Source organism: Eulemur rufifrons, chromosome 16 (genome assembly GCF_041146395.1).
Source record: "Eulemur rufifrons isolate Redbay chromosome 16, OSU_ERuf_1, whole genome shotgun sequence".
Classification (NCBI taxonomy): domain Eukaryota; kingdom Metazoa; phylum Chordata; class Mammalia; order Primates; family Lemuridae; genus Eulemur; species Eulemur rufifrons.
This window is the reverse complement of record NC_090998.1, coordinates 51,090,974-51,118,510: the sequence shown is the minus strand read 5'-3', so window position 1 is coordinate 51,118,510 and position 27,537 is coordinate 51,090,974. Positions and strand designations below refer to the sequence as shown.

Sequence of the window (27,537 nt, the reverse complement as noted above, 5' to 3'; positions counted from 1 at the left end):
ATTTATAGACTCATCAGCCAATGAATGGATGAAAGAGAAAAAGAAATTAATGGGGAAATGTCAGCCAGAATGGAGGAGGGACCCACTGCGAAGTTCATTTCCAGACCAACTATTTGGAATTTAGTCCAAAGACAGCTGTCCCTTGATTTACAGTAGTGGGGGAAAAAATGACATTGTGAGACTATTGGGCCTCAAGTAAAGAAGCAGGCAAAGAGTAACATACTTCAAATAAACTTCTGCAGTTGGGTGGGGGCTCAGGCACAATACTTACAGTCAGAACCCCACCTGGAGGTGCATGCCCTCCTACAAAGATTGGAGCTTAGAAAAATCTGGGAAAGAAGGAAAACCTCTAGGAAACGTAGAAGCTTTGGAACTTGGTCCTGGCCACTTGAAAGCTGTTTTGATTTGGAGCCAAAGACCCCGGGGGGCAGTAAGGGGTGGTGGGGAGAGTGGAGGGGGAGTAGAGAAAAAGGCAGAAGACAAAATTGTAGCATAAAACCCCGACCCAGGGAATTCCGTTTTCACAACAGACAAAGAAGAAAGATGAATTACAAAGCTTAAGGGATACAGATTCAGTTCTTTGTGTTTTCTCATGACCTTGGGCAGTACATTTCTTTTATTGTGAAATAAAACACATAAGTTGTCAGAGAGTCTTGGGCATGTGTCTAACATTAGACACAGGTGAGGCAGAACAAATCTGCATTGTCTTGAGTACATTTAAAGAGGCAGCGTGGTGGGAGAAAACGTGGTTGTATTGGTGTCCTATTTTTAACCACCCATATTTCAGAGTCTGGGAGAAATGACTTGGGCCGGAGGAAAGCCCTGAGCTCTGCAACAGTTCAGCTGGGGTGAGGGGAGCCACAGGGAAATGGCTTCGCCAGTTCTCTTCCCCCAAGCAGCTAAAGGAATGTTCATCTGTGACTTTTAGAAGAAATTCCTTTGGATTTTCATGAGAGAGCAATCGAGAAGAGTTCTTCAAACACTCAGATTGAAAATCCCTTTCCTAGAGAATTAAAATGTATTACTAAAAGGTAGACTTAATTCAGACCAAAGTGTCCCCTGGGAATTCATGAAGGAATGTTTCTTTTGTTTGTGTGAATACTTGTCTCTAGATCCTAATCTACCTGCATTTCCCAGCCATAGTTTTGTTTCTCCATATATCCCTAAACTCTTTTTCTCCTTCCTCCACTTCAGTGAGTTTTATTGATGCATTTTGTTAATGTGTACAAATGGGGGCTCTTGGTTTAACTCCTCAAGGGAGAGAAGAAGATGAAACAGGTACTGTCTACATACAGAAAAGAAAACAAGGAAGAAGAGAGGAAGGAAAGAAAAATGGAAGAAACGAAGGGAGAAGGGAGGGAAGGGAAGGAAGATAAAAGGAAGACAGAGGCTGGGCGCGGTGGCTCACGCCTGTAATCCTAGCACTCTGGGAGGCCAAGGCGAGTGGATCGCTTGAGGTCAGGAGTTCAAGACCAGCCTGAGCAAGAGCGAGACCCCGTCTCTACTAAAAATAGAAAGAAATTATATGGACAACTAAAAATCTATATAGAAAAAATTAGCAGGGCATAGTGGCGCATGCCTGTAGTCCCAGCTACTCGGGAGGCTGAGGCAGGAGGATCACTTAAGCCGAGGAGTCTGAGGTTGCTGTGAGCTAGGCTGACGCCACGGCACTCTAGCCTGGGCAACACAGTGAGACTCTGTCTCAAAAAAAAAAAAAAAAAAAAAAAGGAAGACAGAGAGCAAGGGAGCGAGGAGGAAAAGAAGGAAGGGAGGGAGGGAAGAGAAAAGGGAAGGGGGAAGGAAGGGAAGAAAAAAGGGAAAAAAGGAAGAAAAAGGACCAAGGCATAACAAATCCATTTGCTTCAATCATTTAATCAAACCATTCCTATTTCTGAACAATATCCTCAGCTGTGGCACATCTGGAGATACTGAGGAAGTGAGTTCACGGAGATTTGAGCTTTGTTTCTGCTGAGTTGGCTGTTCTGTTATATAGATAAGGCCTGTGTGTGTGTGTGATGTATATTTAATTCACAAAATAGTTACCTGACTATCCAGATCTCTGTAGTTTAGAGTAGAGCTTCTCAAACTATCTGTGCCAAAGGACCCCTTTTTAACCACTTTTGAAATTTCCAATCATCTATCATGAACTGATACTTTTGTAAAATATAGCAAAAATGTATTTCTAGAAAAATTTATTAAATTAAAAACACCCCAAGTCATACAAAATGCAAGTCTGTAATATTTAATATTAGATTTAACAGGTAAAAACATGACTTGTCAGGTTACTATAAAAGTTTCTATACTTAACCTACACCAGCGCGGTGACAGTGAGCTTAGGGCCAGTGTTGTACAGGGAACAGCCTTTGCATAGTGTAGCTTAGATGTTCTCTAAAGAAAAGGTCTCTAAATAAAAGGGAAAAGATAACAGTTTAGACTGTTTAAGTTCAGGGCCATTAACTTACTATTGAAATATAGACAAGATCAATTCTGGTATTTTTCAAATAGTTTGGTTTCCTTATATAATTATGTACTCTTTTCTTTTGAGAGAAAATATTTAATTGCCTGGGCAGTGTTGATTTTTTTTAAATCACTGAAGTGTTTGCTTAAGTAAAATAAACTCTATACGTGGAGTATCTCTGTTATCGTATGGGCCCTGTTTGTATTCAAACACTGGAAGAATGAATTGATTTTAACCCTGAAATAAAGAACGAAACAGTTTCTAAAATGTAAATAAGGGCATGGTATTCTGAAATACATATACAGCTGGCTGACATAATACATACATTCGCGCAAGCCATGTTATTTTTTTCAATTGATCTTTCTTTACCCAAATATAATGAATTAATGTGGACCATTGCCTAATTTAGTATTGACTGAAGTAGTTTGAATTCACATACTGAGTTGAAATGGCCAGGAATGCTGCTGAGCTCTGAAGAGATTCTAAAATGAATTGCATGTTTTCCTCTTAAACTGTAAGACATTTACCAATTCCCACTGATCCCAACTTGCCCTAACGAACTTTCCACACAGAGGCTAACAGAATTTATGTCCCTAAAAGCAGTAAGTTAAAGAAATGGAAGCTTGAGTCACAAAGAAATTCCCTGGCTATAAATTTATTATTTGTGAGAAAGAATTTCTTTTTTAACAAAAAATGCAGAGCAGAGCTATTGCATATCATCCCCACATGGAACAAGTGGTGAAAGGACTGTTGGGTTATGGAAATCATATTATTGTTATCATATGTTTTCCTTAGCTGCAGCTATTAGAGAGAAGCTTTCGGGGAGGGTATTATTTACAATGCCCTATTGTTTGACATCCAAAGTTATGATTCTGTTTCAATAGTAGTTTATGACCTTCATGTCTTTTTTCCCCCCGTTCTAGATTTTTTTAGATAAGTGTCACACTCTACTAATGAAGATTTTAAGAATTACTCAGTAATTGAACCATGTGAATTCAATGATCTATGAGCTTGGAATCTTGAGAAATTACTAATTTTGAGTGGCGAGCATGAGAAGAGTTCACGTAAATATGTAATTTAAAAAGGGAACTAAAATCCCCTGAGCAGCAGCAAACTGACATGAATGGGCTTTGTCACAGCCGACCAAGGATCCGGCTCTCTGACAGCTGAGTTAGAGGGAGGAACGGAATGTCAGATCTGGGTGGGGGCTTTTGTGGGTGCCATGTAGCCTCAAGGTACACACAAAGGTTTGGTGTTGGTGTGTGACTTTTGACTGTACACTTTGGACACTCGGGATGTGGAAACCTCTTAAAAATCGCCCTATTTAATTGTTTACCTTCCTTATGGGACCCTTCCAGTGTTCCTGGATGGCAGGAACCATCCAGTTTTGTCAAAAACAGGCATAAGTCTGAGGGATGGTGTGTTCTGTGGGAGGAGGCTTTGTGGAGGAGACCATTCTCTCTGTCTCTCAGTCGGATCCGTTTTTGACCCCAGAGTGTGATTTGCCATCTTTTGGCACATTCTGGGTCTCCGTGTTCTGTTTCTGCTCCCATTCTTGCACTTGTTAATATATGGCCCCCAGCTGGCTCCTCTCGAAGTGCCACTTATATTCTATATTTCCATAGTGATGACATTGGCTGCTTCAGTTTTAGGAACTGTCAGAAATAGCCACTAACCAAGAGAAAGAGAGCAAGGACTAGCCCTGAATAATTGGTCAGTGACGCTGGTTTTGTTGGCTTCATTCTCCTTTGGCTTCCTGGAAAACACAGACCTACAAAGCAAACATTGTGCAGCCCAGGCTGAACCTGGAAGGATGATCATGAACTCTGACACCTCGTCTTCTCTCTACAGATCCAATATTCACGTGTTTTAGGAGTCTTGAGATTAGGCTATATACTCTGACTCTGGTCTGTTCTCCAAATGGACAAAAAAGGGGAGAATTATTTCTCTTCATAACTTTCTTATAAGGTCTTAGTCTTTGGACCACTTTGGAGAAGATGGGGATATTCATTTTTCAAAGCCATGAGGACTGGTGGCCATGAGCGGGTCTATGTCAGCACATAAGACTCTGCTCTTGCTGACCTGTAAAGTTTTCAGATGATGAAAAAACTTTTCATAATCAGATGATAGTCATTGGGGGAGGGGGTCACTAGATTATAGAGGTGACAGTTATAGTAACAATGACTATTCAGTTCAAAAAGTATTATGGACTCTCTGCTTTGTGATAGGTCCTCTTCCACTGCTGGGCAGCAGTACATCTTCATTGCACTTTGAACTCTTCACAGTACTTTTTGTTATTTTATCTTATTAGCCTTTACAGGTCCACATCTAGGGAACTTGGTCAAAGAACTCAATAGAACTACCCCCAGTGGGCAAAAATCTTTTTTTTTAATTCAAATTTTTATTTTGAATTGAGAAATAATAATCATATATATTTATGGGGTACAATGTGATGTTTTGATATGTGGATATGTTGTGGAGTGATCATACCAAGCTAATTAACATGTCATCACTTCACATACTTTTCATTTTTATGTAGTGAGGACATTCAAAATCTACCCTTTGAACAATTTGGAAATAAACAAGACATTACTATTGGCTATGGTCACCACGCTGTGCAATAGATCTTGAAAACGTATTCTCCCTGCCTAACTGAAACTCTGTACCCTTCGGCCAATATTTCCCATTCCACCCCTCAGCCCACACCAGCCTCTGGCAACCACTAGTCTACTCTCTACTTCTGTGAGCTTGGCTGTTTTAGATTCCAAATGTTACGTGAGATCATGTGACATTCGTCTTTCTGTGCCTGGCTTATTTCACTCAGCATAATGTCCTCCAGATTCATCTGTGTTGTTGCAAATGACGGAATTTTCTTCTTGTTTAAGGCTGAATAGTATTCTAGTGTGTATGTATATACACACACACACACACACACACACCATATTTTCCTTATCCATTCATCTGTTGATGGACATTTAGGTTGATTCCACATCCCGGCTGTTGTGAATAATGCCGCAATGAGCATGGGGGTGCAGATATCTCTTTGTCATACTGTCATATTTCCTTCGGATATATACCCAGAAGTGAGATTACTGAATTGTGTACTAATCCTGTGTTTAGCTTTTTGAGGCACCTCCACGCTATTTGCCATAATGGCTGTAATAAATTACATTTCCATCAACAGTGTACAAGGGTTCCCTTTTCTCCACGTCGTCGGCAACATTTCTTATCTTTTATCTCTTTGATAATAGCTGTTCTGACAGGCATGAAGTTATATTTCATTGTGGTTTTAATTTGCATTTCCCTGATAATTGGTGATGTTGAGCATTTTTTCATAAGCTTGTTGGCCATTTGTATGTTTTCAGATAGCAAAATCTTGATCTGACTAATGATCTACACTCTCTCTCCTCCCCGCCCCCATTTTTTCTCTTTCTCGTGCACACAGGCTTCATTATAAATATTTATTGAAGTTGCAATGGCAAAGATAATAATATAGCTTTACCACTATTTGAGTAAATTTTTTAATTCTTATTTGCAAGACTTCTTCAATTCATGTCCAGATAAACAGAAATATTTTGATCTAGACTCGGTTGAATGTTTCAAGGTGGGAAATATTGGTTATTGTTTTCAAAAGCAGTCATAAGTAACACATGTGTTTTATTCCTGAGGTGTGTAAGATATAGAATTGTAGAACTCCAAAGAAGGAAATATCTTTAAGGGAAGCTCTCCATGGAAACCTATCAAGCCATGAATTTGAAGCATGCTAAGTGGCTTCTGGTAAAGCCACATCAATGCAAAAGTTTATCACTTAACAGTGTTAGCACATGGAGTGCTATGGTTCTGTGGTAACTAACGACAGCCGACAACTCCTAGGTTTTCTGGACAACTACACAAATGTTTTCTTTTGGTGTGATACTTAGCGTGTTCGACCTTAGTTCTGAAGGTTTCTGTCATGCCTCCACATCTGAAAGAATTCAATGCTATCTTTATTTGAAGTCTCTCTTGGTTAACAAGCTGGCTGTTGGTGATGTATCACATACAGTGGTCTCTGTGATGTGGGTTGCTGACCGTGGAAAGATGAATGAGGATCACAATCACATTAAGTTTGAGAACTATGGTTAGACTTAAACCGTTATCCTCGAGGTGTATGGCTGTTGATTTATCAATGTCCTCATTTTTAAGAAGGAAATCTTCTCAAGGTTGCCATACACTCTCTGTATGTTGTACATCAAATAAAGTATAATGTTATATTCTCTCATAACTTCATAAATAAGAATGTATTGCTTTGAGGGATGGAATAAAATGACAAGCTTTATTTGGCATCTATATATTTAAAAGGTCATGAAGAGATGAATGGTTTTTGGCAGCTGATCAAATTTCTTTGATGTACACTACTTTTTTTTCCACTGGAATTCTGCACTTGCCACCCGCTGGATGAGTTGCCCACACATTTATGTACATAAATTATGGTGCGTTTATTACATCACTTCCAACCTAGCTGGATAAAAGCATGGTGGGATTTTTTCCCTGTGTGTGATTTCCATTTTGGTGGCATTTCTGCTTCCTAATAAATTCCAGACAGTCAAAGTAGATAGATACTAAAGCCTGTTTTTAGGTATTTCAGCTGTGTTCAGCCACACTTTGTTTGAGAGATGTCCTAGTAGGAAGTTACTTAGATTTATGAATATTTAGACAGCTATTTGCAGAAATGGGGGTCTGGAGATTCATATAATCCCACTGTATATATGGTATACCTTTTCTTTTTTTAAAACTCTGTATTTCAACTTATGGTAACTTGGAGGTGATATTTAATAACCTATAGACTTAATTTCATTATTTAGTAATAATTTCAACTGCGATCTCTTTCTAATCTATTATCAGAAGGATGTAAAAAAAATCCAAAATGAACTCTGAAGCAGATATAAAAGGTACCTCCTCTACTCGTACTGCTTTTTTTTTGTTTTTTGAACTTCAAAGACAGGTCAACTTTTTAACTTTCAGCACTTTATAGCATGGAATGTAAAAGTGCCCAAATGCCCTCAAGTGGCCTCAGCCCACACTAAACTCCTTCTGTTACTTCTTTTCTTCATTTCCCTGAATTCTATGTTCCAAAGGCAGCTTTTTCTGTTACTTAAAATCAACGTCTAAAAGAGGAATGTCTAAGCATTTTTATCCTGGTGTTTCTAATGTTTTAATATTAACATAGCACTGGATAAATATTTGCTGGGCAAATAAAAATTTAAACAAATGCCATATTGATAAGCAGTAATTTTTTGATTTTGTTTAAACAACAAACACAACAAGAAATATGTTAAAATCTAAACATGCAACCTCCCAAAATAAAAAATTGTTATGCTCAGCATATCAAGGATATAGCAATATACTTTTTATTAGATTGAGGGAGAAATCATTCTACCATCGGCAAAGATGTATATAGTCATACGCTTAATTATCCAGCTCAGTGGGTTAGGGTCCCAGGTTCATGGAAATCCACAGAGAAATATCAGAGCATAATATTTTTGGCCAATGGTTTTAACTACCAACCCCATGTGATTTTTACTTACCTGGACTTAGTCAATTGATTTGCATTGCTCCCCGGTAGGAATTCTCATGAGCATACTCGGAGGCTGGCAATGGGTGGGGTTGGGGGCAGGTGTGGGAGGATAAAAGCCCCTGGACCAATAGACAGGCAATTATCTGAAAAGTGACTCTCATGTATACGACACAGCTGATTCCAGTATTAAACTGTCTACTCTAAGAAAATCACTTACATACAAAAAAAAAAAAAAGAAAAGAAAGCCAACAAACAAAGGAATACTACCCCAACTCTCAGGATTAATTAAGGGATAATTATTTGTAGATAGAGTTTCTGTTTTACACAAGGCTTCTTCTCAATCTTTGTTTTAAAACCCAGTAATCTTTATTGCATTAAAAAATAGTTCACTTAAAAATTAAGTATTAGAACAAAGTTTTGGTAGATCTACTTTGTGTGTTTTATACAGATTGTGAAATGCATTACTACGTTTTTTGGTAACATTTTCCCATTCTGCCATGTAGGAAATTCTGAGTTTTCTTATTCCCAAAGATAAAAATATGGTGGCTTTGGCATTTGAACTGATTTGAACACTATGCTCAGAGCCAAGCAGAATAAGGAAAGCCTGTTTACAGAATCACAGGATACTTATAATGGGCTACATAGAAGAGTTTCAGATTTTCTGCTATGTTAGCAAAGGTGGAAAAGTTTTGGGCATAAATGAAAAGAAAAAGGAATAGTAGCTGAGGTTGAGGAAATGAATAAATGAGTTATGTAATGAAGAAATCCAATATTATTACATCAATACCTCCGAAGAGGCTCTGAACAAGAGATGACATTGTCTTAGCTCAGTTATACCAGATTCCTGAAAGGGTGAAGCTACATATTTGCTGAGACCATGTGGACTTTTGGAACCTGACAAGACTGAATGGAAGCCCACAAACGTGAGTGGCCTTGCCCTAAGAGATACAGTCACATGATATAATAATGGACGACTAATTATTAATGATTAAATGGGATTTCAATAATTGGCTAATACCTTTTGAGTTGTATATCCTTTCATAAGGGATCCATGGTGGAAGACTGGGGGTGGTGGACTGTATTACTGTGAAATATGTATTTGGTCCCCATTTCCTGGCACACAACTCCTAAAATCCTTGAAACCCAAATAAGTGTCTTTTTGTTTGCTAATGAGATGACCTGGCAGCACCTAGGTAGCTTCAGGTTGGGGGCTGGTCCCAGGAAAGACCAAGGCAGGATTAGAGGGTTGGGACTTTCAATCCCAACCACCAGCCTCTGGGGAAGGGAGAGGGTCTGAAGGTTAACTGATCACCAATGTCAATGATTTAATCAATCGTGCCCATGTAATGATGCATCCATAAAAGCCTAAAAGGGTAGAGTTCAGATGAGCTCCCACATAGCTCATGGGGAGGTTCCTGGAGTGTGGTGCACCCAGGGAGGTCATGGGAGCTCCTTGACCCTTCCCACATGCCTTGCCCTACGCATCTCTTCATCTGTAGCCTTTGTAATATCTCTTATAATAAACCGACAAATGTTTAAAAAAAAAAAGAATTCATTCAATTAAGTCTGCACATATTTACTGAGAGTCTCTTCCAAGTCAGGCATTGTTCTAGGTGCTAGCAGCACATATGACCCTGCTTGCGACGAGCTGTGATATTTCCAGACGAAGAAAAACCTTTTCATGATCAGACAATAGAAATAAGGGGGCACTAGATCATGGAGTTGATGGTTATGGTAACATGAACTATTCAGTTTGAAAGATAATTATCGAACCTTCACTTGGTGACAGGCCCTCTGCCAGGTGCTGGGTGGTAGTACCTCCGCATTGCATTTTGAACTCATTTTTTTTTTTTTTTTTTGAGACAGAGTCTCGCTCTGTTGCCCGGGCTAGAGTGCTGTGGTGTCAACCTAGCTCACAGCAACCTCAAACTCCTGGGCTCAAGCAATCCTCCTGCCTCAGCCTCCCAAGTAGCTGGGACTACAGGCATGTGCCACCATGCCCGGCTAATTTTTTCTATATATTTTTAGTTGTCCAGTTAATTTATTTCTATTTTTTTTTTAGTAGAGACAGGGTCTCACTCTTACTCAGGTTGGTCTCGAACTCCTGACCTCGAGCGATCCTCCCGCCTCGGCCTCCCAGAGCACTAGGATTACAGGTGTGAGCCACCGTGCCCAGCCCTACTTTGAATTCTTTAAAGTATTTTTTGTTATTTTATTTTTATTAGCATTTATACATCCATATCTAGGAAATTTGGTCAAAGAAGTCAAAAGAACTGCCTTCAGTGGGCAAAATCGTAATCTGACTGATGATCTACACACGCTCTCTCTCTCTGTCCCCCACACCCCCTCACACTCCTGCACTGTGTCCCCATCTGGCAGGACACAAAACAGCCAACAGTCCTGCCTTCGTGGAGCTTACATGCCAGTGGGAGGATTCAGACAACACAGCAAAATAAATAAGTTACCCCATTATGCTGGCAGGTGGTAAGTGCTGTGAAGAGAAATAAAGAATGGAAATGGAGTGAGCTGTGGAAGAAGGGGACGTTGACATTTTTGAATAAAGGTGGTTGGAAAAGGTCTCACTGTGCAGGGACATTTGAACAAAGCCCTGACGGAGGAGAAAGGGAGAGCCGTGTGGATATCTGGGGAGGGTGTCTCAGGCATAGGGAACAACAAGGCCACCAGCATGTCTGGAACAAAGCAAGAGATGAGTCAGAGAGAGAAGTAAGGTGGGCAGATGGTCTATAACCACATATTCGTCTGCTCAGGCTGCCCTGGCAGAGTACCACAGCCTGGGGGGCTTAAACCACACACATTTATTTTCTCACAGTTCTGGAGGCTGGAAGTCCAAGATAAGGTGCTGTCAGGGCTGGTTTCTGGTGAGGCCTCTCTTTCTGGCTTGTAGACAGCCACCCTCTTGCTGTGCCCTCCCAAGGCCTTTTCTCTACGTGTATGTGGAGATAGAGAGATGTCTGGTGTCCCTTCCTCTTGTAAGGACGCCAGTCCTATTGGATAAGGGCCCCACCCTCGTGACCTCATTTACTCTTTTTTTTTTTTTTTTTTTGAGACAGAGTCTCACTCTGTTGCCCAGGCTAGAGTGAGTGCCGTGGCGTCAGCCTAGCTCACAGCAACCTCAAACTCCTGGGCTCAAGCAATCCTCCTGTCTCAGCCTCCCAAGTAGCTGGGACTACAGGCATGCACCACCATGCCCGGCTAATTTTCTCTATATATATTTTTAGCTGTCCATATAATTTCTTTCTATTTTTAGTAGAGATGGGGTCTCGCTCTTGCTCAGGCTGGTCTCGAACTCCTGAGCTCAAACGATCCGCCCACCTCGGCCTTCCAGAGTGCTAGGATTACAGGCGTGAGCCACCGTGCCCGGCCTCTCATTTACTCTTATTTGTCTCCTTAAAGACCCTAATCTCCTAACATAGTCAAAGTACGGGGTAGGGCTTCACCGTAGGAATTTGGGGGGCATATAACTCAGCCCACAGCAATCCATAATTGCAGAAAGTTGTAATTCAGAGTGAGGTGAGCAGTGGGGAGATGTGATCAGTTTCTTCTCGAGAGGATCACTGCGGTTTCTGGGATACTTGAAGATCGTTTAGAATAAAATGGGGAGAGATGGTAGCAGTGCTGGACCACAGAGTGCATGGGATCTGCTATTTGATTTGAGCATAATCAGAGTGAGACATTTGTCCTGCCACTGAGCTCTTCTGTGAACCTCTCAATTCTTCGTACATGAACTTCTTTGGTAAGACTGCTGGGTCTTAATATGTTGTGAATTAAGCAGGGAATTTAATACTAATAATAGTCAGAATATCAAAGCTACTAATGAAACCTTGAAATTCAGAATAAAGTCTTTTGCTTTAATCCGAGTAGGATGACATTTTCATTCACTTGCAATCTAAGTTATCTTGAGTGAAAGAAAAAACAAGCTTAAGAGTGCATAATTAGAAAGTCCATCTGAGGGTGTTTGGTTGAAAAATCATGCCTTTCCTCCAACCTTCACGTGGCTGGCTTTTTCTTGCCATTCAGGTCTCAACTTAAAAGCTCCTCCTCTAAGAGGCCATCCTTGACCACTTGAATTAAGGTATTTCCTGCTGTCACTGCCCCGCCACCTCCACTGTGCTGTTTTCTGTGTAACACTTTCACTCTCTGGCATTTTCTTGTTCGTTTGTTGTTCATTGTCTGCCTGCCCCTCCTAGAATTTGCACTCCGGGAGAACTAGGTCTCTGTCTTATTCACCACTGTGTCCCCAACATCTAGAACTGTACCTGACTCATAGTAAGCACTCAAAAAATATTTGCCAAATGAATGAAAGAACAAAAGAAAAACACAGAGACCTGGTCATGTAGCTAACCAAGACTTAGAAACTGTGTAAGGGGAAAGAAAGCCCTCTGTGTAGTGCAATGTTGAAGGTTGACAGGGACCACACAGACAAAGCGCTGGGCAGATTTCAGGGCTAGAAGGTTTGTATTTTTGATGGTTTATATGCAGATCTGGGAGTCCAGAGATTGGGAGTTTACATCTGCTCTATCTCCGACTCACTGAGTGACTACGGTACAAATCATTAACTTCCGCAAGCATTAGTTTCTCCATCTGTGTGGTGTTACTGCCTAGTTTAAACATTTAGAAACCTTCAATGGCAGATATGACTCTATTTATGCTGTTTCTTTCAGGAGATTGAGTGCTTTGTGGAAGCAAGCTCTGTTTTTCCCTTTGGTTTCTGAACTGCATCTCCTTGGCAGGCAAGGTGATTAATTGCCCCAGATTCCTCCCCTGCTCCCTTTCCCAGCTGCCCCCCAAAAGTGTCCCCACGCAGTGAGGCTACATGATGCTGACGGGAAGAGCAAGGCTTTGATCGCCTTAAGACGTGCCTCGGTTGTCATTCTTTGTCTTCATTCCTCTTTACTTGCCTGCCTCAGCAGGACAGATCCACTAAGAGGCCATCCTCTTAAGCCTGGCTCGGTACCAGAGAGGGACATAACTTTTACTCATCTCCCCCTTGACAGCATTCAAAAATTTAGTATTTTCCCCAGACCCAAGAGGCTGCCCCTGCACCTCCCACCCTCCCTCCCTGGCAGCCGGACCTACTCCACCAGGATGCAGCCTTGGCTCTGTGAATGGATGTTGGGAGACTCCCTTCTTGACTTGACTGCATCCTCACCTCCTAAAAGTCAACCTTCTCTCTAGGTTTGGGCTCTTTCCTCCAGCCCTAACTAACTCAGAAGCTGAAGGGATATTGGACATGGCAGTTAGGGGCATAAACTTTGGACTCAGCCAGACATGGATTAAAATCCCAGCTACACTATTAACTCTGCAATCTTGGGTAAGTTGTTCAACCTCTTTGAGCCTCAATTTCCTCATCTGTAAAACAAACATGAGGAGGGGGTGTAAGAATTAAATGATAGGATATGGGCCAAGAATGCAGCACAGAGTCTGGCACGCAAGTCTGGTAGTTGCTACTGTCAGTTACTAGTGTCCTGTTCACCAAGTCGACCCACCTGATAACATGCTATGCTCACTCTTCTTGGTTCTAGGAGTTGTTATGGAGGGTTTCAACTTTCTGGTTTAAAAAAATTAATCTCCACCATTCTGAGACCTCTAATTTGTACAGTTAGATAATCAAACAATTTTTTTTTTTTTAGTGGAAAGAGGTGAAATTTTTTTTTAATTTCAGCTTATTATGGGGGTACAAAAGTTCAGGTTATATATATGTTGCCCATGTCCCGCCCATCCCCCCGAGTCAGAACTTCAAGCATGTCCATTCCCCAGACAGTGCACATTGCACTCATCATGTAGTTATACTCCCATCCCCTGCCCCCACCCCCATCGCCCCCCCCACCCCCCGAGTCAGAACATTCAAGCGTGACCATTCCCCAGACGGTGCGCAATGCACTCATCATGTAGGTATATACCCATCCCCTCTCCCCACCCCCGACCTCAGTCCGATACTCAATTGGTGTTATTCCCAAATGTGCACTTAGGTGATGATCAGGGAAACCAATTTGTTGGTGAGTACATGTGGTGCTTGTTTTTCCATTCTTGGGATACTTCACTTAATGGAATGGGTTCCAACTCTCTCCAGGAGAACAAAAGGGATTCTATATCACCGTTATTTCTTATAGCTGAGTAATACTCCATGGTATACATATACCACAATTTACTAATCCATGAATTGATGGGCATTTGGGTTGTTTCCACATCTTTGCAAATTTTTAATTTAGGTATTTTCTGATCATCAGCTCATCTCTGACACCCAGTGTCACTGATGAACTTTAGCTGGTGATCAGAAATGCAACTCTGAAAAATGAAAGCATGCTATCTAATGCCATGCCTATACAGACAAAATGAAAGAGAAATCCATGTAATTCCCTGGAGAATGAGGATCATCAAGACAGCTAATATGGACAATTACAATTGGATTATAACATGTGAATGGACTACTTAAATTTTCTTCAAATATTTGTTAATAGCAATATTTTTAAAAATGATTTTATTTTGAAACTGACCTGCTCTAATTTTTTCCATGCAAAGAATGCTGGATTGGTTTTCCCATACAGCCCAGATTGATGATGTTTGCTTAGTCCCATGAATGGAATTTGTTTCCTTTAAAAAAGGAAATATCTCAGTAGGGACATTTAGTATACATTTTCCAACTTATCAAGTAGTGCAGCAGTTTTCTTCGGTGGCACGTACTGCTGCTTTCTGGTTTTAAGCTCTAACTTATCTTGCAGATGAAAGCAGTAGAGGGAGCAGAATCTATTGGTGTTAAGAGCAACTTCAGCACAGAAAGAAAGAACGAAAGGGAACAATGAAAGCATTGTAAGAAATATTTATAAGTCAAATGTTACAGAGGAAAACCCCAAACAAAAATCTATTTCAAAAAACGTTGGAGGAAATGGTATATCTTTTTATGTACTTAAGAAAACAGTTAAAAAGAACTTCACAGCATTGGGTCTATTAAGTACATTTATTCCAGTGATTTCCCAGATATTTCCAAGTTCCATTTAAAACAGAAGTCTCCTATCAAGCAATCCTTTGAAATTATTTACTCTTTTATGGTTGTAAAGTATGGAAATGTAATACCTTTAATGGAAACCCTAATAAACGGCACATGCTACAAAGTGTCTACTGATGTGCTTTATAGGTTGGGATTCTTACGTCACACGAACTTGCCAATCTACACTTCTGTTCTCAGTAAATGCCCCAGTGATGTGGGAGAGGATACCTGGAAGGGAAAGTTCACGCAAGAATGACATGGACCATTCACGCTCACCGGAAAGATATGGTAGTCGGAGTCCATCTGACAGGAAGCAAACTGTGCCAGTAGCCAGAAAGAGAATTATTTGGATTAAGGATTTTGTTTTGTTTAAGGGATGGGGACTTAGTGAGCACCTTAACTTGAAAAAGATTTTTCTTATATCAATATAAAGGAATGTTTTGTAGGAACATGGTTGTGAATCCCCGGAATAAAATAGTGTGTAATAGTTTTAGCACATATTTAATTGGCAACAGAAAAAGTAAAACCACTTGACTTATATAATGTTAAAATGGTATTCTGGACAAAATCAACTCCTAATCAGGAAAATTTAATGTGCTCCTCCAAATGCATATTTTCATACAAAACAAATATATTTTTAAAGTTACATATCCCTAATTTTATTCTGAAATAGTACTAGCAGTTCACAGATGGATATTCTCCCCCTGGCAAATTATTTTTCACTGAAATGTTTTTAAAACATTCTCACTTGGGGTATGTTTTGACTTAACAATTCAGGCATTCTGCATTAAATAGTAATTGATTTATTGACATCTGATGGATTCATACTCACATTCCAAGGCTTAAAAATCTTGTTAAAATGTTGTTAATAATCTGTGGGTATATATTTCAAATAACTGTCATTAAATTTAGAATCATTGTCATTAAACTGAGAGAATTAAATTTAATAGAGTAGTTACTATATATTTGAGTACCAATGGGTGATTAGAAGCAGATTTATTGAGGATTTAATCATGGTTGGGTAGATTCATGCCTTTTCAGCAAATATATTCATTTTATTTCTTTTTATTTTATTTCTCTATTTTAAAGTAAGTGGTTAGGGGGGATTTAAATTCGTAGTATATGAAAAGCTAAGCATCAATTAATTAGTATTCAAAATATACAGAATGCACTATACTTCTCAAGACAGTTCAAGACTGTACATTAGTCCTTTGTGAGCTTGCAAAACTCCACCCTTTGCAGAAAGACTCAGAGTAGCCTCTAGTAGAACAGCTGTTAAGCACAGAGGGGTAGGAAATTCACCTGATCTGCCACTTGGTAAAACAGTTGACTTAACTTCTTTTAAAATGTCTTGGATACTCTGGGTAAAATATCAAAGACGGATGCTTTTAACAACATCCTTCTGAAATGTCAGTTTGATACACCCAGACTATCATGATTTAGTTTTGTTTTACTTTTAAATAACAAGACATATCTCCCAAACTATGTGGAAGAGTTGATGTCTCTTCATTTCCCTGCAGCCCACTCTATCCCAAGTTTGGAGCATTTTGTTAGATCACTTTGATCTTCTGTTTGACTTCTGCTTCATGGAAAAATGCTCATAAACCTTCAGAGGAAGGCTTTCTTTACTTTTAGCTTTATTCAAGAATTATAAACAGTGGACAGATCTATAGCAAAACGATTTTAAGAGCACTTAGGACCCACATGCTAATTTATTTGCTCACCACCAAAAAGAGGCTTGTTTGGTAAAGAAGTTTAAAAAGTTCAACTTTGCTTAGTGAAAAAGAACTCCTCTTTTAAGTGGCTGAAAGTATTGCATTTCGTTTTTTTCTTTTTTAATATTAAGATCTCTAAAGCAACAATCTTTTTAAAGATGTTATGCTCAAGGATTGGTATGACATTTGAAATAGCTTCAAGAGTCCTGTTGTTACTCTTGACATGCTGGCAAACACTTCACAGATGTGAGTTCTCATGGCAGCCACGTCAAGAGAGGATACAAAATCTGCAACTACAAATAAGTCTGCCAGTCTTAATGCTAGGGTAAGAGGAGGCCACGAGACATTAGGGTGATGGCAACCTATTCCCTGTAATCCATCATTATTCCAGCCTTATTGTAGCTTCTTCAAAAATTATGGGATCCACTGGTTGAGCTCTACATTCTTAGATGTTGGATAATAACTGTGGTTTCAGATAAAAACAACAAACAAATAAGATTATAAATCTTTGCCATTTGGCATTGTGCAATTCTAAGAATGTCTTTCACCGCAGAAAGTGAAAAAGGATTAAAGACTGTTTGCATTATTGCTTTTAAAAATATAGCCTTCTAAAGCACTATTGGTCTTGTAAACTTATGTCTCCTGAGCTGAATCAGTACTATTGAGAGATTTTATTTGGAAAATCATTTAATTTTATGTAAAAATTCAGATTTCAGTTTCTATTAAAAAATCAGATCTGACCATACTAGGATTTTCTCTGGCAGTATCAAGTGAAAGGATCAGTGGCTACACATTTTATAGAGATGGTTTAATTTTTTTTTTTTTATTTACAATTTTATCCACTCTTTAAACATAAAACTGGGTTTCTTGACTCATTTACCCAGGCCCTCCCCATTGACATTTGGGTCTTTGATCCCTGCAGCATCTGATTACTCTGAAATACCAACAATGTCACTGGTGTACCTATACGAGGAGGTCTGCAAAATTCAAGTTCCTATTCTAATAGATACTATCCATTCTGCAGACCTGGCCCTTTTTCTTTAGCAGGATACTATTATGTTGAGGCAGAAGGTGTTTGGAAAATCTAGAGACTATTCTCCTCGTGAGTCTAATTCAGTGGCCTCAGTTGTTACCAGCAGAGCTGAAATAGGGTGAGGAATTCTACTATGGGCTCAGTGGAAGAAGCATCTCTCGCCATGTGAATGGCATATAATTTACAAGACTCTCAAAAGAATGACAGTTCTAGGACAACAGAGACTATTTTTTTCTTTTTTGTTGAATCTTATGTACCAACAAGAGTATTTGTGGCCCCTAGTAGGTGCTCGATAAATATTTCTTGAATGAACTAGATGGATTATTTATAGAATGTCCAAGTTTCAGTTTAAGCAGGAAATACAATAAAATGATTATTATTATTATTTATGAGTGCCTTCTATGTATTTTTTAAAAACATCATTTAGTTTATTTCTCACAGGGAATAGACATTGTTGAGCCCATGTTATATACGGGGACGCTGAGACTCAGAGAGTTTTAATTGTCTAAGGTCATATGTCCAGAAACAGCATTGAGTTTTTACTAAAGCCAGTTTGACTCCAAAATTTGTTCTTTCTGCTACTTCATGTTTTCTTTTAAATATAAAATCATATTTTAAAACATTAAGCAAGAGTGATCATGAATAGGCTCTGTTCAAAGGACACAAAAACATCTGACAAATTACTGACATTGTCGATTCAATCGACTGTCTTGGTTTTTTATTTCACAAAATTAACTGTTTGGCTGACTTTACTGATCAGTTCTGGACCTTGAAGAGAAGCAGAGTGAGTAAATTGGGCGAGCAAAAGTTAATCTATGAATTCGGATCAGAAAGGGTATAAGACACCACAGGTAGAAGCAGATATTCAGCCTCAGGCTCTTTCCTCTAAGCTGGCAATTGGCCTCCCTGACCCCATCCTACTTCAGCAGAAAGCCTGAAGGGTTGAATTTCCTCTGGACCTCCCCTTTGACCTCTGGTTTGTCCTACCATGGCTTGAAAGCCTGATTCAGACTTCCAAAGCTCTTAGCCTTCCTTGCTTCCTGTTGGCTGTGTCTGCTTTGTCTCAGATCTTCATTTTTGTACGTCTAGCTCTGGCCTGGTAATCTTACTCCAACTCCTGATTTCTTCCTTAGCTTGGCAGTTTGGGGTTGCGTATTTTTCACCTTGAGCAGTAGCCAGACCCAGTTTGTCCCATCACAGGAGTGCAGCAAACAAGACTCGAGGCCCTTGACTTACAGTTGGACTGATCTAACTGGTCAGTTTAGCATGAGGCTGGAAATGTTATTTAACTTCTGCACCTCATGATTACATTTGCCTTTCTTTTTCGTGGAATTATTAGGACAGGTTTAATGGCGATTATGAAGTCTTTAATTGGAAGATGGCTGACCAGAGACACCAGCTGCCAGAGCGTCTCAGTAAGAAAGAGAAGTTTTAGACGAAAGGGAAAAAAATGAACAAACAGACAAACAGAGATGAGGTCTGGATCTGAAGGAAGGGTGCTAGAACCTTCAGGAGACTCCATGGGGAGAAGTTGTGGAGCAGAACAGGAGGAAGGTATCAGCAGAGATCAACCCCAAGAGGCCTAGAGTCTAGTGAGAAGGGTAGGTGGAGCATCTTTTTCCTCCTCCCTCGAATAAATAACCAATACCAAGCAGTGAGTTCAAAACAGTAATAAAAAATATTCCAACAACAACAACAACAAAAAACCCTGGACCAGTGGATTCACAGCCACATGCTACCAGACCAACAAAGAAGAGCTAGTACACATACCACAGAAATTATTTCATAACACAGAGAGGAGGGAATCCTCCCCAACTCATTCTACAAAGCCAGTATCACCTTGAAAGCAGAGCCAGGAAAGCCTGTAAGCCACTGGTCACATTTTCATCAACCGATCAACATATAACCTGATATTTGAGAGGGCAAGATGTCTTATTTATATTTTTCAGAATTTTCTTGATTACTCTTGGTCCCTTCATTCTTCTGTGTGAATTTTAGGACTAGCTTGTCAAGTTCAGCCAAAAAACCCTGTTAAAATTTGAATTAGAATGGCAATGAATTTATAGGTTTAATTTGGGAAAAACTATCATTTTTATAACACTGACTCTTTCCATCTTTTAATATTCTATATGTCTCTCTTCATTATTTGTCTTTTAATATATATTTATATTTTCTGTTATAATATTATGCATATCTTGTTAAATTTATTATGCTCCTTATTTTTTTCTGCCATTGCTAATGGGAGCTTTTCTTTAATTACATTTGCTAAATGGTTGCCTATTAGGTATAGCAAAGCTACTGTTTTATATATTGTTTTTCTACCCAGAAACTTTGATGAGCTATCATTAATTTTATTAATCTAGTTGTGGTTTATCTTCAATTTTCTCTGTAGACTACAGTATCTTTGGCTAATATTGACTGTAGTGTTTCACTTTCCCAGTTCTTGTAGCTCTTTCTCTCTCTCTTTTTTCTGTTTCTGGATTTCTGTCTTGAATAGAAGAAGTAACAATGAGTTTCCTTGTCATGTTCCTGACTTTAATGATTCTAATTTTCACATTTAGTATGACATCTGCTTCGGGTCGTTGGTAGGTTGGTAGGTACCTATATAAGATTTAAAAAATTTCTTTCTACTCCAAAGTTACTACATATTTCTTTCTTGCTTGCTTTTCCCTTCCCTCCCTTCTTCTCCCTGTTTCTTTTTACCTTTCTCTCTTCCTTCCTTTCTCTTTCTCTCTTCCTCCCTTCTCTCTTTCTCTTCCTTAGTTTCTTTGGTAAAAAAGTAACAAATATTAAAATGTTTGTATACCTATGTTCATAGCTATGCCTATCATACAATTTTTATCATACTATATTGCCCTTGTGAAGTTTTAATATCAAAGTTTTTCTTGCTTCATAAAAGGAACTGGGGAGCTTCTCCCTTTTTAGGTCTCTAGAACTGTTGTATAAAATAGGAGTTATCTGTTCTTTGAAGGTTTGGTAAAACACCTTATACTCTTTGAACCTGATCTTTGTTTTGTAGATTATTGACAATGATTTGATTTTTTAAATGTTTGCCAGTATTTTTAAGCTTAATATTTCTTCTTGGGTCAATTTTAATGATTTATATTTGACTCAGGATATTTAATGTGTAAATAATAGAGCACTCCATCACAAATTAATTTAAACAATAGAGGTGCTTAGTATGGCAGATATTATGAAGTCCAGAGTGGGGTAGTTGCAGAGTTGGATGATTGAGGGACTCAACAATATCATCATGGACACACGTTCTTTCCACACCTCCTCTGTTCCGTCTACAGTGGGTTGGGTCTCATATCCAGATACGGCAACGGTCACAGGATGAACGGGGATTGTCTCTTCCTATTCTGTCTTCTTAGGAAATCGTAGCAGACATCTCATTATACTTGTTTGATCAGAAATAGCTCATGTTCTCATTCCTAAATCAATCACTGGGCAAGGAAGCTTAGGCCAGGATTCACAAACTCTTTTTGCATAAAGCCAAACAGCAAATACTTTATGTTTTGTGGGCTGCATCAGTGTGGCAATCACTCAGCTCTGCTGTTGCGGTACAAAAGCTGCCATAGACCATACGCAAAGGAAAGGGCATGGCTGTGTTGCGAGAAAACTTTATTTTCAAAGACAAATGGCAGGTTGGATTTGGACAAAGGGCCATAGTTAGCTGACATCTGGCTTAGACCCCCCTCCTGGACGTAGGGATAGAGTCAGCTACTGCTAAGGGACATGGCTGTGTGGATGAGGTTAGATACCTAGAAAAAACAGGGACTGTGGAAGTGTTGTGAGTGTGTGGTAGGTAAGGAGGCTGGGATGGGAGAAAGGGCCCTGGTCTTCAGAAATGCTACACATTGGGTTTTATCTTTGAGGCAGTGGGGAAGCACTTCAAGCAAGAGAAGACTTCATAGGCAGCGTGAAGACTTCTTTGGAGAGGGGTGAGAATCCTATCTGACACCTTTAATATCTCCCTCTTACCTCAAAGTTGAGGCAGGCACTGTATTACAACCACTCGGGTAATGGCTCAGCTTTCCATTGAAAGACCTCTTGAGCTTTTCTTCCTTATCTGAGAATTAAAAAAACACTCCCAGGTGATTTCAATGTGCAGTAAGGTCTGCAAAACACAGGCAGAGACTTCTGACTGATTCTCAGAGGAACTCTGTCCCTGGCTTCTTCAGTCTCCCTGGTGTTCACTGGAGAGATCCACTTAACGCCTAACTTTGGCGTTAAGACCTTATTTCAAAGATCAGGAGCAATGGGGCTCTGTGGGAAAACATGGTTTTACACCTTTCTAATTGAAAACTACTCATTCTCAATGGTCTCTGAATAAATCTCACTCATAACTACAATTCAAGGGAGTTTCAAGCAATAAAGCACTTTGAAATAAAGCACTTTCAAGCAATATCATAAGCCATGAAAATATACCAAAATAAGAAAGCGGAGGAGATGCCAAGCACTCAGTCACCTACTATATGAAGGCTTCACATAGACATTTTTAGAACACCAGGAAGACTTCTAGTATAAGAGGCCTGTGTGGCAACGGCCAGTTCTTTGGTTCCCATTGTGAGATCTGGGGTTAACCATGACATCTCTGATGTGCTTGCATGTTCTTTCTTCTAAACAGAGACCTGAGCACTCTTTATGCTTTCTAGATATGAAGCCACCATGGACAGCACAAGCTCAAAATCCTTAGGTTAGATCTGTCAGTCAACCAAGAAGTGATAGGCTTAATCAGGCTAAAGAAAAAAATAAGACCACTTTTTCTTTCATTTTCATTTGTGAGCTTGATTTTCCCTTCACTTTCACCTTTATTTTCTAAAATCAGTGTTGCCTGGAAATTCTTCCTACCACAATTATGCTGCTTTCCCAGAAACTCGGGAGCTGGCAGGCAAGAGCTGTTCCAGCCCACACCCAGGCCCCTGCATGCCACCAGCCTTACTCAGCTCCTGTGGGTTTTTCCAGGACAGAAAATATTCAAAACATACTCTTTGAGGCAAAATGGCCCCAGGAGGAGATTCATGCTAACATAACAGAGTCTGACAAGAGCTCATTCTGACTCTGACCCCTCACCCATATCCGAATGCATATTTGAGAATAATTGCCAAGTATTAAAAAAAAAAAAAAGCACACAACTTCATTCTTGTGGTTTCTGTATCCCTGTTTCAGACAAGCTTGGACAAATTCTACTAATTCTATTGTTAAGTGATGATTCGGAAGGCATTTCCAGTAACTCAAGGGAGAAAAGAGACAGGGAGGGTAGAGGGAAGGGCAGGTGGGTAAGATAAATCTGATGGGCCCTGGTGGGGCCGCCGCCCAAACTGCTACAGGAAGTTGCTGCCACTCACCTTTCAAACCTTTTGAAACTTTACATCGTATTGGGGGAAGTTGGGGGAAAATTGGGGAAAGCACCTCCATTTTTCAAAGTTAGTGGACAATGAACAAGAGGGAAGGTCAAGCAACGTGAGGTCAGTTTAGTTCTGCAATCAGTTCAGTAGAGCAGCTGTTGTGCGCAGAGGTGAGCAATGCCCACTTGCTGGCTGAACTGGGGGAATAGGACCTTGGCTGGAAGTCATCTAAGTACTGGGATTGATCCAGGCAGACCTAACACTGTACACTTTGGGTGTCAATGCAAAGTCTGAGGCTGGAAATACGGATGGGTCTAAAACATTAAGTCCAAAGTATCTCACAGAGAGTGTAAACAAGAGTTGGAAGCAAAGAGTGGGCAACCGAGCCCAGAACAGGTTTGGGAGGCAAGGTCTGGAAAAATCTTTCAGAAAGTGCCTGTGAAGGAGACATCACAATAACCCCACGGTGGAGGGAGAACTGTACAGGGTCCAGCCCAGATCAAAGAAGTGAATCGCACAGTCTCATCCTGAAAGAATGTACACACTGAAAGAGTAGAACGCTACATAAACAGATAAACATACACTAGGTCATATGTGCAACCATGGATGTAGTCTCTAAAATGCTAAGGTAAGGAGAGAGAGCCTCATTGGGTCTGTTGTGGGGACAGCGCCATGGAAAGTTTTGCAAAGGAGGCCATGATTAAGCAGGGTTTTGGCCATGCTGGCAGATAGGGAGGTGGAAAAGGCCAAGAGAATGAAATGTACAAAGACATGGAGGTATGAAATCATGTAGTGTGTAGGGAGCTGCGGGACAGAGATAATTCTGGAGAGGAGGAGAAGAGGGTGATGGTAAGGTCAAGATGGGAGACGAGGGCCTATAGGTTGGCATATGGGGAGGTGATATAGTTTAGATACCTGTTCCCTCCAAATCTCATGTTGAAATTTGGTCCCCAGTGTTGGAGGTGGGGCCTGGTGGAAGGTGTTTGGGTCATGGGGGAGGATCACTCATGGATGGCTTGGTGCTGTCCTCACGGTAATGAGTGAGTTCTAAAAAGGCCTGGTACCCCCTCTCTTCTCTCTTGCTCCCTCTCTCACCATGTAATGCCAGATCCCCTCTGCCTTCCTCCAGGAGTGGAAGCTCCCTGAAGCCCTCACCAGAAGGTGAGACGTTGGCGCCATGCTTCTTGTACAGCCTGCGAAATTATGAGCCAAATAAATCTCTTTTTAAAATAAATTACCCAGATTCAGGTATTCTTTTACAGCAACCCAAAACAGACTAAGACAGGAAGGCCTCACGTTCCATGCTAGGAGTTGGGTTTGTTTTGTTTTTCATTAAGGAATGTGGAGCCACTGAAGTGTTTTAACCAGGGCTGTGTAATTTGATCAGTTTTGAGTTTTCAAAGATCCATTCCTGGAGGAAGTGGTTGCAACATAGAAGATTCCTTTGAGGGCTACAAGAATGAAAGAACTTGGCCATAGAAAACTATTACAGTGGTTCAGGTAAAGGCTAATAAGGCTGGAACCAAAGTAGTGGCAGTGGGGTTGAGGACAGGGTACTGGGGAAGAGATCCAAGGCATAATTAAGATTCGATGAGTCAGACATTAGTAGTGAGGTAGAGATAAGAGTTGAAGATGACCAGCTCTAATGCTGTGGATCTGCCATCATCCAACATACCTCTGACTTTCCATTGCACTTGATCTTTACATATAATACATGTGGACCACAAAGCTTTCCTCACCTGCAGCCCCCACCAACCTTGCTGAATGCACTTCCTACCACTCTTTTCCTTGCTCACTGTGCTTTGGCCACACCGGTCTCATCAAACACTCTAAGCGCGCTCCTGTCTCAAGCCTTTGTGCTTGCCTGTTCCATCTGCCTGTGATGCTTTTCACCCAGATATCCTCATGGCTGGCACTCTGATTTCTTTCAAGTCTCTGCCCAAATATCAATTTGACAGAGAGGACTTCTCTAACCACCCTATCTGATACAGGGACCACTTTTCCCCACGTTATTCTTTATACCCTTAATCCTGCTTGGTTTTTTGTTTGTTTGTTTGTTTGTTTGTTTACAGAGTTTTTAACCACCTCCTCTTAGCAGAGAAAGTCTGACAAATGTTAGTGGGTGAAAAAGCAAACATGTCTTGGTCACGCTGCATGTCTACTGCAGGCCAGCAGGGGGCTCCACTCATGGTAATCGCTCAGGGTCTCTGAGCGATAAGACATCACTCAGCACCGGCTTCCGCAGTTACTGCACCACTGTGCACTGACTCTCAAAGCTTCTGCTTGCAAGTGTCATATGTAATTTCTGCTCCTATGTCATCGATCATAACAGTTCACATGACCACACCTAACTCCACAAAGGGAAGGGAAGAGTGATGTCGCCACGTGCCCAGCAGGCAGAGAGCAAGCAATATTTGGTTAACAGCACTAAGTTGGTCCTATAACATCAGACACATTATGTAGTTACTTCTTTATTGTATATCTCCTTTCTCCAGAATATGAGCTGCATGATATCAATGTCTTTGCTTTGTTCTCTGAGGTTTTCCCATTACGTGGAATGTGCTCCACATGTATAGTAAGCACTTAATAAATATTTGTTGAATGACTGAATACACATCTAAGCTCTTCCTCTAGACTGAAACTCCTTGATGCTCATTTATCTTTGTATCTCCTTTTATTTCAGGACAGTGTCTTGGACCTACTAAACATTTTCTCAATGAAAAACAATACATGGCTAAGACCGTGCCTCCTTGTTTTCAGAACTCAAAAAGAAAACATTTTCCAGCTAAGAGAATACTGGAAACAGAACAGAATGGTGAAGGGACAGAGAGAGAAGAAAGAGGAACAGAGTAGAGATCTTTTGACTAGGGATGGTGTAGAACTCACAAAGATCACGAGAGTCAGGGAAGTCCAGATTTCTTAAATAAGTGATATTCATCCCTTGCCTTTTATTCTAACTGCCTCCCCTGCAAAGCCTTAACACTCTTGTTTTTGATTTGAGCTGGGAAATTTTAAAACTCAGAAAATTGTATGGCTCTCTGAGTGCAGATCTAATCAACAGGGAGTGACACCTCTTTTTTTTTTTATTGCTGTTCTCTTTAACAGTAAGTTTTGAATTTATCAATTAGTCAAAAACTTCATTTTAGTAGGGAACTCTGCAGTTGTGGCGTACGAGAGACAAACGAACACTGTGAAGCACCTGAGGTTGGGGTTGAAAGAAAAATGACATACTTCTTGGCTCCTGGAAATCGGGTGTCGACCCTTCTAAAATGTGGAATGAGTAGATGAACAAACATTCAATCCTGTTCAGAAGTTGAGCATCTATATTAACCCATCTGTCCTTGCTTTCTAATTTATGAGCAAAAACATTGCATAAGTACCCACAAAGAAACATGTTTGGACCAAGGATTTGTAAAGATCTTTGAGGCCTTTTCAAAAATGAAAACTATGAACCTTCCCTTCTACCCTCACTTGCCCAAGAAAAAGCTGGTTACAAGCATAGCGGTGAGTATTGTGGTTGCAGAATAGCTTGTTGGGTTTGTTTGTTTGTTTTTGTTCTCAGTCTCCTAAACAGGGAAAAGAGCGGTATGTTCACGGTACAAAGAATAGTGCGAATGGAAACGCATAACCTAGAAGTGTGCCCAAAAGGAGATCTAGTGAAGAGAACAGATCAGATCCTTTGCCCTGAGGGCCTGTCATCTGGGTCCCCCGCAATGAGGTGTGACGTAGGTAGGTGGCACCTGACAATACCCGCAATAATACTTCCTTAGAGTGAGCAGCCTTCTTGGAAACAAGGCAGGATTTCCGAGAAGTGAAAATGGTCCTTTGCAAGGTCTCTTTCCCTGGCTAGAGGCTATGGATTCATTCTGGCACCCAACCTCTACATGTACATTGGAAGGCAGGGAATATCCACCTGCTCCTCCTGCCCCTCTCTCTGGGGCCCTGTGACCAGAAAACTAGAATAATAACAGATATTTATGTGTCAGTGCAGTGTTAGGATGCATGCATTACTTCATTTAATCTTCAGAACAATTGTGAGGCTATAAACACATTTTTACAGAAAACAAATGATTAAGGAACTTACCTGAAGAAGCAGAGCTCGGAAGTGGATGGGACGGTGTTTAATCCAGCTCTGCCTGACTCTGGAGCAGGACTATCCCAGAGAAATACAGTGGACCTTTAAACAACTTGGGGGTTGGGAGAACTGACCCCCCACATAGTTGAAAATATAACTTTTGACTCCCCCCAAACTTAACTACTAATAGCCTACTGTTGACAGGAAGCCTTACCAATAATAAAAATTCAATTAACACATATTGTTTATGTTACATGTACTATATATGTATTCATACAATAAAGGAAGAGAGAAAAAAGAAAGTGTTATTAAGAAAACCATAACAATCATTAAGTGGAAGAGGAT

The 27,537-nt window shown here is 40.3% G+C and overlaps 1 long non-coding RNA gene across 1 annotated transcript; it reads left to right on the top strand.

The window, feature by feature from the left end:
* The first annotated feature begins 926 nt into the window (after window positions 1-926).
* LOC138396737 (uncharacterized) lies at window positions 927-4,241 on the top strand. Its single transcript, XR_011235721.1, has 3 exons — window positions 927-1,031; window positions 3,382-3,498; window positions 4,084-4,241. It is a non-coding gene; the product is annotated as an uncharacterized lncRNA (long non-coding RNA).
* Window positions 4,242-27,537: the final 23,296 nt, after the last annotated feature.